Source organism: Natrix helvetica (assembly GCF_964273705.1).
Source record: "Natrix helvetica genome assembly, chromosome: 6".
In the NCBI taxonomy this organism is placed as follows: Eukaryota; Metazoa; Chordata; class Lepidosauria; order Squamata; family Natricidae; genus Natrix; species Natrix helvetica.
In genome coordinates this window covers 75072819-75084438 of record NC_138553.1, presented here as the reverse complement: position 1 = coordinate 75084438, position 11620 = coordinate 75072819, and the positions used below count along the sequence as shown (strand labels likewise).

Sequence of the window (11620 nt, the reverse complement as noted above, 5' to 3'; positions counted from 1 at the left end):
AAAGTTGACAGATTTACCAAAGACACTAAATTGATTGCTTGGATTAAAGAAAAGAGCACAGTAATTTTGTTTCTACTGAGAAACCATTTTCGGACTTTGTGCTTTGAGGGCCAGAGACGATGGACTTTGTAATAACTGAGATATGCTTTTTGTAGTACTGTTGCGCCGGTTAAGTATGGGTTTTTATTTTAAATTTGCTTTTTCAAATGTATAACTAATAATTACTCAATTTCTCAATAATTTCAAAAAATTGCCTGTCTTTCAGAAACCAGAACTGGCAGAAGAGCGGATACACTGCAAATAAGAGTTTCATTTTCAACTGTTCTCAAGCCTCCATGATCAAAGCAAAGATTCTAGCTCAACCTTGGGAAGTGCAGGGAATGTTTCTTACCCAGACGCATTTTGATGTTTTTCCTTTGCAAATATTTCCTTTACTGAGAAAACAATGCTCTTTTCTATGGCTACGCTCACAATTATTGGATGCTTTAATTCATGTGATGTAACTGGGCAGATGACTATTTCTAACCAATCAACTTTTGCTTTGAAGTTATTTGTTCTGCTAATATAAAAGTCAATGTAAATAATTTTAGCCCTGTTCCCCCTTCTCATAAAGAGTCCCCCACTTTAATAAAGTCCTCTAATAAAATATTTTAAATCATTTTATGTCTCATTTGCCTATTGGGAAATAAAGTAGAACAAGTCAGAACCCAGAGAGAGTTTTGGCCAACAGTTTGAGGTGGAACCAAATGTAACTTTGATTTTGGATTTTGCTGTTAGAAAGTTTATTGTTTTAGAGATGGCTAGTAGGTATTATTACATAAAAGTATGGTACATCCTGAGCCTTTGTATGCCTAGAACATAGAACCTAGAATAAAAAGGCTTGCAAGGACCCTTGGAGGTCTTCTAGTCCAGTCTTCTGCTCAGCTGGGCTCTAATGGATTTCCTCCTAGTGAATGATAGGCGAAAGAGATCTTCTAGACACTCCAACCTGCAATTGGATCACTTTGAAGCAGGAAAGAATGATGGCCCAACAGAGGTTCTTCTTTTCTGCACCAGATTATCACCAGATACCTTCAAAAGGAGCAAAGTCAAGAGAACTTAACTGCCTTCTTCATACAGATGAACTCAACAAATTATGCCCACAGGCCAGATTCTTCCTTGCAATACCATCCAGCCCTCCACCCTCAGGAGTCTTCAACATACAATGGTTTGTTTAGTAACCATTTGAAGTTGTAACTGAAAAGAGTGGCTTATGACTGCTTTATAATAAAAGAAATTAGACCCCAAGTCAATCTGTGTCTGTATGTGATTCTGAAGAGTGTGGGGAACATTTTTGTCACCAGAGGACTGAACCTTTTATCGGTTTAAAGCCAATGTCCTCCCTGGGTCCTTCCCTGGCCTGCCAAGTTGTTCTCTCTCTGGCTCAGCTTTTGGGCTGAGCCCTGCCATTTTCTTTCAACTAATATGTAGCCAACTGATGAGGCTAACAAGAGATACAAGGCCTAAAATGGTGGGCTCTTTGAAATGGCCGGGGAATTGAGGCCTAGAGAGAAGCATCCAGGAGCCCAGCAGCGAAGAGGATAATGCCTCATCTGAGGGCAAGAAAGTCAACTTGATTAAAAAATGAGGGGAAGGACTTTCAATGCGAAAGGAAGGAAGGGGATGAAGCAGCCCTTTGGATTCAGAAGGGCTTACAGGGACAGCCAAAGGAAAGGCTTGACTCCTCCAGCTTCAGAGCCTGCCCAGGCCGCTAGCCAAGGGGCTGATGCTCTGGGGAGAAATGAGCTCCATCTGGAAAAAGATCAGAAAGCCATAACTGACAATTGATTGGATCTGGCCGAGATGCAGGATCAGGGCAAAAGAAATAAGTGGAGAATTAGGGGAATCAGGGAAAAACCAGAAAAAGCTATTTTAATGGGCATCTCATCTCAAGACAGAACAGGGCTGCCTGAGGGGGGGAAAAACCGTTGGGCCAGTCACTCTCTCTCAGCCTTCCTCACCTCACAGGGTTGTTGTTATTGGCAAAATAAGTGGGGGAAGGAAGATTGTTCACTTCTTTGAATTATTTATAAAAATAATAAACTTGTGTTTAAAACATGTAAAAAAAAACCTTAGTAAGTTTCTTTTGTCAACACAAAAGATCAAATATCTCGTCGCTGGGGTTTTAAATATACCCACAGAAAGGGATCTTTTGGATATCTGAACTCAGTATTACTTAAAATATTATCCAACAATTTATAATAATTTCACCTCAATGTGGAAAAAATAAAAAAAATGAAAATGTGGGATAAAAATATATGTAAATATTCTGGGTCAAATTGTGGCAATTAAACAGATGGTTCTTTCAAGTTCTTCCAGTAGAAGTCTCACATGAAATATGAAGGCAAAGAAAAATATATTATTTTTTGTTTCACAACTATGTAATGAAAACCGAAAAGGAAAAGCTTCACATCTACCTCAGAAACTAAGAGGGTGGACTTAGCCTTAGGGCGTCCATCTTCTCCCTCTCTTCTTTAGGGGCTTTCCTCAACGGTTTTTCCTTTGGAAGGGAAAAATGGAGGGAAAGGCTGGTTGTATAAGGCAGGCATGAGGTTATGTTCAAAACTGTCCAGAGAAAGACAAAAATAATTACTGATATTGGGCTAAAAAAGACCCCTGGAGCATTGTGGTTGACAGGTCCTTTGCCATGGGATGGGGAAGTAAGAGGGGACGAAGGTCTTCAGGCTCCTTAATGGCGATCTATACAGAAGGATTGTCTCTCAATTCATGGCGGCCAAGAGGCAGAGCCCAGGCCAACTTTTTCAGATCCACTAAGAAGCCACAGAGAACGGACTTCCAAAAGTCAGGTTAATAGAGGGGAGAGGATGCATCAGTGAGTCTAGCTGAATGGAGCTTCCACATTCAGAGACAGTCCACCTTTAAGGAGCTTATCCTCCTTTGCAGCAAGAGAGAACATTCTCTTTGCTGAGAATACCAGGACCTATATCTCCTTTCCCAGATTTCCCCTCCTCAGATGTCCCTCCTGGGACAAAGAAGATGCTTCTTGATAAAAGGGATGTCTAATTAAAAGAAGAAATACTCGAGGCTGCTTGCGTGGGAAGGGACTGCCAGACCAGTCAAAATCTGTGGCAAGAGGTCCATGAGGGACTAAGAAGACAGGCCAACCAGTTTGGAATTAGAGGTTCCTGTCGCTGGGACTGTCCTCCAGATGTAAATCCCAGTCTCAATGTGGTGCAAAAGATTCCTCGGGATGGAGAGAGGAACTCGGAAAGGTTTCAAGGTTTTCTTCTGAAAGGGAGAACATGGAGGATCCTGGGGGCAAGATGCCTCACAGCATCCTTGACTTAACAGCTAGACCCTTTTCTGTTGCACTAGGAGTAAAATGTGGGACAGGACCTCAGTTCTATCACTGGTCTCTTTTTGGTACAAACAGATTGGGCAAATGACAGTCCTGGTACCCTCAGGGAAGGATCTCTACCGCCTTGCTGCCTGTATGTAAGAGGGAGGCAGGTGGGAAACAAAGGAAAGAGAGATACTAGCAGTAGACGGAGGGGAGAAAAGCTACCCCTGATTTTTTGGAAGCTAAGGGCACTTTCATTTCTGAGACTTCCTCTCTGGTATTGTCGTGGCTAGCCAAATATACCACAAAAAGGCACATCTCTTTCTTTAGTTTCAGGTGGAGGAAGCCTTTGGCCTCATGTTCAGAAGCCTCCTTTGGCAGTCTTCAACGTTCAAAGAACTTGATTTTTATTTTGAGGGTAGGGAGATCAAAGTCCCAGAGAAGCCTGAAGGAAAATATCACCAGGGCAAATTTCCCCCTTCCAAAGAGCCTGGGATTTAAGTAGGTGGGAGTAATCCTAGATGGGCATTGATGTCTCTTCCTTCCTTTGACCTTGTTAGGAATGTAAGCTAACAGTTGGGTCAGCAATATATAAACCATGATGGTAGTACTGTAGCTTTAAGTACTGCTGTAAAATGTGATTGGTTGCTGTTACCTCAAGCAGCCATAAGAAGGGGCTAGAATGACTGTTAGCTCTCTGTTTGTTAGATGCTGATCGGTGGATGTATCTTGAGTTACTGTGAGTTTTGCTACTGTTAGCAACTTTATGTGCTGAGCTGATTATATGATACTGGACTGTGTTCGATGGATAACTGACTGACTGAACCGGGTGTAAATTGAACTCTGAACACCTCTATTTTCCACATAAGTAAAAACCTATTTAAACTGCAGTGTCCCTGTATGCTGGTTTGTGCGTGTTCTTCCACACCACTCTCATTACGCTTCTCTGCATACTCGCTCTTCTAACGGGGAGCTTACCTAACAGACCTTACAGCAAAATTCATTCTGTCATGGACCCATAGATTGAATCTCACCTCTTGGACATCTTTGGGTTCATCTAGTTCTCCTCCATGGAAATAGGAGATGAGAATGTTTCAGAGGTACCACCTTTAGCAACCTTTCTTGGACTTCCTTTCTGGTATTGGCGCAGCTCGGAAGATATTCCACAGGTCATCATCTCTGTCTTTCATTCCAGGAAGAGAAGAAGTTGCTGGAGGAGACCTTGGGCTTCATGCTCCGAGGCCTTCTGCAACAATCTGAAAAAAACTGAACCTTTGATTTTTATTTTGAAGGTACGGGCAAGTTCGAAGTTCCAGGGAAGCTTGAAGGAAAATTGTCCCACGATTGCCCTTTCATCCCCTTATTTTTTAACATTGTGGTAGAAACACTAGCAGCTGCCCTTCACAGCCATTGAGAAATTTTAGACATAAAACCAGGAGATAACAATTATCTACAAGCAGGGCCCAGGTGAAGAAAGGCTGAGTTAAGAACAACTCCAAGATACAAACAGACAGCCCAGTACTAAAAATGGTGGACAGCATTCTCGTTCTTTGTGCTGACAAACCACTGAAACCAGACAAGGATTTCAGGAGGAGCCCCTAAAGCTGCCCATTTTTCATACACAGCCTGTTTTCAGTAGTTTTCAGCGATTGCTCTAAGCATTGGACAGTTTTGGCTCTTCATTGGCTTGAGGAAGGACGACACTACAGAACTATTTAATAACTGGCAGTCCAGTCAGGAAGAGTTCTAACTTACATACAAATTCAAGGAAATGACAAAGTTAGGAATCGTAGTCAGGGACCAGGGACCGTTGGCTTGTTTGCAGATGATACATGATCTTTTGCAAATTCCAGTAATACAGCTAAACGCATTAAGACTGAATTGAAAGAATTTGCAGAAGTATCAATGTTAACAGCAATTTTTGTAAAAATCACACTTCATGAACTTCTATACCTTTCCTAAAATTTTAGGTGAGATGGATAGTACTTTATATACACCCACAGAAAGGAAATTCTTGTAATATTGAGGAACTGGTATTATGTAAAAAAAAATCAACCAACTATTTCATAATAATTTCATCGTAGTGTGGGAAAAATGAAAAAAAAAGAAATGAAAGAGTGGAATAAAATATTTTAAAGTTCTGGGGTTGAATCGCAGCAGTAAAAATTATGTTCCTTTCAAAATTAAAGAGTTTTATTTGACAAAAAATGAGGAAAAAGATGAAAAATGGAAAAATGAAGAATTCCATTTTGTCAATTATATTAGTAGCAGTAGATTTGGGACCTATCATTCCCTTCAGGTTGGAAAACTATGGAAGAGAAACCGGGCAGTGGCTAATAGTATATGCTAGCCATTTTTAAATCAACCAACCTTTTTAATCATCAAAACCCCAGTCAAATTTCCACTTTTTTTCCATCACAAGCACACAATCCAGAAGCTGTTTCTAAATGGAAACAAAATTAGATTATGTTTTTTTCTCTTAATAAAGCAACCAGTTTAACCCTCTGCTTCTTTCCTTGCTGTGAGAAATATATATTTGTTTGCATTTGTTAATTTTTATAACTATCATCGTTTATATTAACAACATTCATTGTATTTTTTCAGATTCTTGAAACTTATAGAGAAAAAAACTTTTACATCCATTTTAAAACTCTAAACTTTTCTTTAAAAATAATTCTAAAACCAACAAACTCTAGTTAGTATATCGTTTTTTAAACTTTCTCCTATCATACAGATTAAAATCCACTTTCAAAAATATTTTACAAGTTTAGGAATTACTCAAGTATTATATATGAAGGAAAGCTGACTTTCTCATCCAAATACTTTATTCAAAAATTAGCAGATTAATACCGGATAACACTCCTCCAACTTTGAGAATACCTATGCTATCCTTACGTGGGAGAAGCCTCACTTAGAAGACAGAGACATAGATTAAATATAACAGATCCCTTGCGCTGAGTGAGTCCCATCCAGGATCCTACACGCCCGGTAGAAGATGCGGGAGGTGAGAGCAGGCGAGGCCAGGAAGGGACGGAAGGCTTCTTCAGCCCAAAACCGAAGCTCAGACTTCCCACACAGCCATCCTGCCCCGCCGGGCCTTCTAGGAGGGAATCCACGGGAGTGAGTGGAGCGGAGGGACTTCTCTTCTTAAACCCGGGCACAAGGCGAAGGACGACCCGGATGGAGGGAGCCCCAGGCAGCGCTGGATCTTGCCTATCCCCCGCCTGCCTCTTCCTCCATCCCCAGCCGGGATGCTGCGAGGCATGTCCGGGCTCTGCTCGTCTGAATGGAGAGCCAGGGAGGAGGGGGCTTGGTTGGGGGCTTCCTTGGGAAGGAGATTGCAAGAGCCTCCAACGTGGCTTCAGGCGCAGCCTGGCCGCTTTCCGGGGCAGCTGACCTTTAAGAGCAGAAGAGCGCCGCCGCCTGGCCAGCTCGCTTATCTCTGTCGTCTCTATCGAGGGGGAGGGTGCGCCAAGACGAAGCCCAAGGGGTCGGAGCCCCGCACGTGGGGAAGAGACGCGGGAGAGGGCAGCTCCACGGAAGCGCCGAGCTGGCAGGATGGGAGCAACGCAGCGGGAGCTTCCCAGCCCAGGAGTCCGGGACGGAAGAGGCCAAGGGCGGCGGTGGGCGAGGCTGGGCAGCCGGAAGATCTACACAATGAGCTAAAAGTGAGCAGTGTCTTGCTTCTGACACTGCACAACTTCACAATCTCATTATCCCCCCCAAAATAGAGTCCTTCCTACATACCAGGGCAGTGTATTCTTTGAAAATGATTTGGAAGAACTACTTCAGCCCCTTCACCCGTCTGTTGTTTTTAAAGCACATAATCTTTTTTTCCATATAAGTCTGAAAAATATTTCAATTTCTTTTAAGAATTTTATTGAGTTGACCTTCATTTGCACGAATTTTGAAAGACTTATTTTAAACCATTTGAAATGTACATAAGCATAACACAGGTTGCATTACAATGCATGGAAATTATCATTAAATATCTTCTTACAATTCGGAATAAGGATGAAGAATTGCTCTGTCAAAACTAGAGAAATAAGATACAGTTTATCCATATTTCTAATATATGCTCTTCAAAATCCTGTTTATTTACACTTCCCACATACATACATATTAACTTTTTAATATCCATATGTTTGTCATAAATTGCAATTACTGACACACTGCCTTTTCTCCTAGAACATATAATCAGTTTAGAAACTGCTTCTTTCAAAATTCTTTTTAAACAAAGACAATTTTGTAATACAAAACTTTCCAGCTCTAGTTCCGGGCACTATATCTCTTAAAACATAATCTGAACTTCATTTCTTTAGAAATGATGAGACTTCACTAAGGAAATTACAAGATAATAAGCATTCAAGAAAAAAAATGGTAAACTAACAAACAAATCTGGATTGAAATTTTCTTAGAAATTAATGTCTGTTACTATTTTATCCTATTATAAATACAAACTTCATCGCTTCAAAAAGAAAGCAAATCGTAATTCCACTTATATTACCGTAATTAATTTCAGTACATTTGCCAGACTCTTGCAATATGATTGAAACTTACACTCAGAAAATTTCACAGGTTAACAGAATAAGGGGTGGTTACAATTCTCCAATGTAATTAATTATACTAACAGCACTTCTGATTTTTTTACCTCTTTGAATATCTTTTACAGTTGATCAAATAAAACCTGCAAAAGAATTTCTGGATGCAACCTGGGAATAAACATTTAAAGCACTGAAAACATTTATTGAATTATATGCATCTACCTTACGACCACGGGAGATTAGAACATCAAATAAGAATTTTTGTTTAGAGACCCCTGAAACATTATTGAATATATAAAAGTGTTTTGAGGAGGCGTGAATAATCCCCCGATGTATTTAAATTGAACATTGATGAGACATTAAAATTGTGACTTGGAAGCTCTTTTTTTGAATCAACGTGTCCTGGACAATTGCCTAAAAAGGAGACTTATTAAATAAAGATGCAACGCAAGGCGAAAGTGAGTGGAGACTTAAACAGAATGGAGCTAATGTTTCAAAGTATTAAGGACCTTATACAGGACCATCATAAGGAGATGGTGAAAATATTTGATCACACAGAACAAAGAGTGGAAAATATTATACAAAGGACAATGACCAAAAACCAGGACAATGAGAGAATGGAGCCATCAGAAGGAACAGAAGAGAAACCAACAAAAAGAAGACAACGAGGAATTATGACCAAAATTAATAATGATTAAGGAATTAAAGGCAGGGAGAAAACACTTTAAAATATCTAAAAAAGAAATGGGAGGAACAGGAAAATGTTTGGGGAGGAAAAGATAGGGGTTAGAACAGGTAGCCTTAAAACTAGACAGTGGGAAAGAGTAGAAAAAATTAGATCGCAGAATCAGAATATAGACTTAGAAGTAGATGGAGTAAAAGACTTAAGAGAAGAATATGGGAAACAAGCCCCCAAAAAGATAAGATTAAAAACTTGGATGTGGACAAGAGATAATAGATAAGGGGAGAAAAAAAGTTAAAGATTTTCTATGATTATACTTCAATAATGTGTATTATGATGGTATTATTAAACATGTATATAATATGATTAGCATTGAAATGAATAATTATTTTGTATGTAGTGCAATGGACATTAGGATAAATATTTTAATATAAATAGATATGAAGAGTGAAATAAGGGAATTATGGAAAAATTATGAATAAGAATTAAGTATTAATTGGAAAATGAGAGCTTGATGGTATTATTAAACATGTATAAAATATAATTAGCAGTGAAATGATAAAATTAAACGATTATAAGATAAAAGAATATATTTTAATGTAAACATTTGTATTAATAGAATTATACAAATTGGAGGATTGTAAAGAATATGAATAGATGTACTTTAAATGCTCAAATGATTGTGATTGATATTAGACATGTACACAGAGACACTGAGTAATGGAAGAAGGATGAAATTTTAACATAAATAGATGTGAAGAATCAAATAAGGGGAATATGAGTAAAACAGCTGAAGATGGAAAATAGAAAAGAAATGTCTTTGAATATTATAGAAACATGGGGGGCGGGTTAAAATAGAGATAGAAATAAAAGGGGAATAATAGTATATATAACATATTAAGATATATGAAAGAATAAAAAGGACGTTTTAGGAATTGAAGGGTGATAGTAAGGATATGTGTAAACAATATGAAATAATGAGAATGAAATGTGCCAGCCATGTGCAGCAGCTGCCAAAAAAGCCAATGCAGTTCTAGGCTGCATCAACAGAGGGATCGAATCAAGTTCCCGTAAAGTGTTAATACCACTTTATAATGCCTTGGTAAGGCCACAGTTGGAATACTGCATTCAGTTTTGGTCACAATGTAGAAAAGTTATGGAGACTATAGAAAGAGTGCAGAGAAGAGCAACAAAGATGATTAGGGGACTGGAGGCTAAAACATATGAAGAACGGTTGCAGGAACTGGGTATGTATGTCTAGTTTAATGAAAAGGATAGGGAAGACATGACAGCAGTGTTCCTATATCTCAGGGGATGCCGCAAAGAAGAGGGAATCAAACTATTCTCCAAAGCACCTGAGGGTAGAACAAGAAGCAATGGGTGGAAACTAATCAAGGAGAGAAGCAACTTAGAACTAAGGAGAAATTTCCTGACAGTTAGAACAATTAATCAGTGGAACAACTTGCCTCCAGAAGTTGTGAATGCTCCAACACTGGAAGTTTTTAGTAAGAGATTAGATAATCATTTGTCTGAAGTGGTGTAGGGTTTCCTGCCTAAGTAGAGTTGGATTAGAAAAGCTCCATGGTCCCTTCCAACTCTATTCTACTCTAAATGTAATAATTATGAGTAACAATATTATGCTTATTTGTATTGAAATGTATGATACCCAGGTATCACACCATTCATACACTGATTATGTTTAAATAATATAAAATAAAAAACTTGTTTTTTAAAAAAAGAAAGAAAAAGGACAAGCTTCAGAAAACCTAAAGAAGAATTGCCATCTGACAAAGAAAAAGAAGAACAAGAAGTGGAGAAAGAAGTGTCAACGGAAGAAATGAGCTTTGAAGAACAATTAGAAGAAGCAAACCAGACACCAGAAAGAGATGGGAGAGAAGTTTCTTTCCAAGCTGGTGATGAAAAAATGGAAAGAGAAAAAAGATGAAACACAAATGATCCAAGTTTCATCAGAAATGAATGAGGACTTTGATGTACCAGCTGCAGGTCCTTGCTCAGAGAACGGAGCCGTTTGAAGCTCAAAACGCAGAGCAAGATTTAATTCCAGTTCAAACATCATAAAAAAAGGGAAAGGATAGAAATAGCGCAACTGGCCCACAAAACCTTATTTCATAGATTTGCTGTGCTCGTGGTAGGTGTTAAGACAGCAGTTACACTATATTGCCAAAAGTATTCGCTCACCCATCCAAATAATCAGAATCAGGTGTTCCAATCACTTCCATGGCCACAGGTGTATAAAACCAAGTACCTAGGCATGCAGACTGTTTTGACAAACATTGGTGAAAGAATGGGTCGCTCTCAGGAGCTCAGTGAATTCCAGCGTGGAACTGTGATAGGATGCCACCTGTGCAACAAATCCAGTCATGAAATTTCCTCACTCCTAAATATTCCACAGTCGACTGTCAGCTGTATTATAAGAACGTGGAAGTGTTTGGGAACGACAGCAACTCAGCCACAAAGTGGTAGGCCATGTAAACTGACGGAGCGGGGCCAGCGGATGCTGAGGGGCATAGTGCAGAGGTCGCCAACTTTCTGCAGAGTCAATCGCTACAGACCTCCAAATGTCATGTGACCTTCAGATTAGCTCAAGAACAGTGCGCACAGAGCTTCATGGAGTGGGTTTCCATGGCCGAGCAGCTGCATCCACGCCATACATCACCAAGTGCAATGCAAAGCGTCAGATGCAGTGGTGTAAAGCACGTTGCCACTGGACTCTAGAGAAGTGGAGACGCGTTATCTGGAGTGACGAATCGTGCTTCTCCATCTGGCAATCTGATGGACGAGTCTGGGTTTGGCGGTTGCCAGGAGAACGGTACCTGTCTGACTGCATTGTGCCAAGTGTAAAGTTTGGTGGAGGGGGGATTATGGTGTGGGGTTGTTTTTCAGGAGCTGGGCTTGGCCCCTTAGTTCCAGTGAAAAGAACTCTGAGTGCTTCAGCATACCAAGACATTTTGGACAATTTCATACTCCCAACTTTGTGGGAATAGTTTGGAGCTGGCCCCTTCCTCTTCCAACATGACTGTGCACCAGTGCACA

At 39.8% G+C, this 11620-nt stretch overlaps 2 long non-coding RNA genes across 3 annotated transcripts; one reads left to right on the top strand and one right to left on the bottom strand.

Annotated features, from left to right (window-relative positions):
* Positions 1-740: 740 nt before the first annotated feature.
* LOC309394503 lies at positions 741-6713 on the bottom strand. Of its 2 annotated transcripts, none has more exons than XR_014175739.1 (3): positions 5711-6713; positions 4375-4596; positions 741-1071 (listed from the first exon to the last, which is right to left on the bottom strand). It is a non-coding gene; the product is annotated as an uncharacterized lncRNA (long non-coding RNA). The 2 variants fall into 2 exon arrangements; XR_014175740.1 differs by having other exon boundaries at positions 4375-4606; positions 5711-6711.
* A 30-nt stretch (positions 6714-6743) lies between these two features.
* LOC309394922 lies at positions 6744-9105 on the top strand. The gene is made up of 3 exons (XR_014175828.1): positions 6744-7008; positions 7663-7720; positions 8013-9105. It is a non-coding gene; the product is annotated as an uncharacterized lncRNA (long non-coding RNA).
* The last annotated feature ends 2515 nt before the right edge of the window (positions 9106-11620 follow it).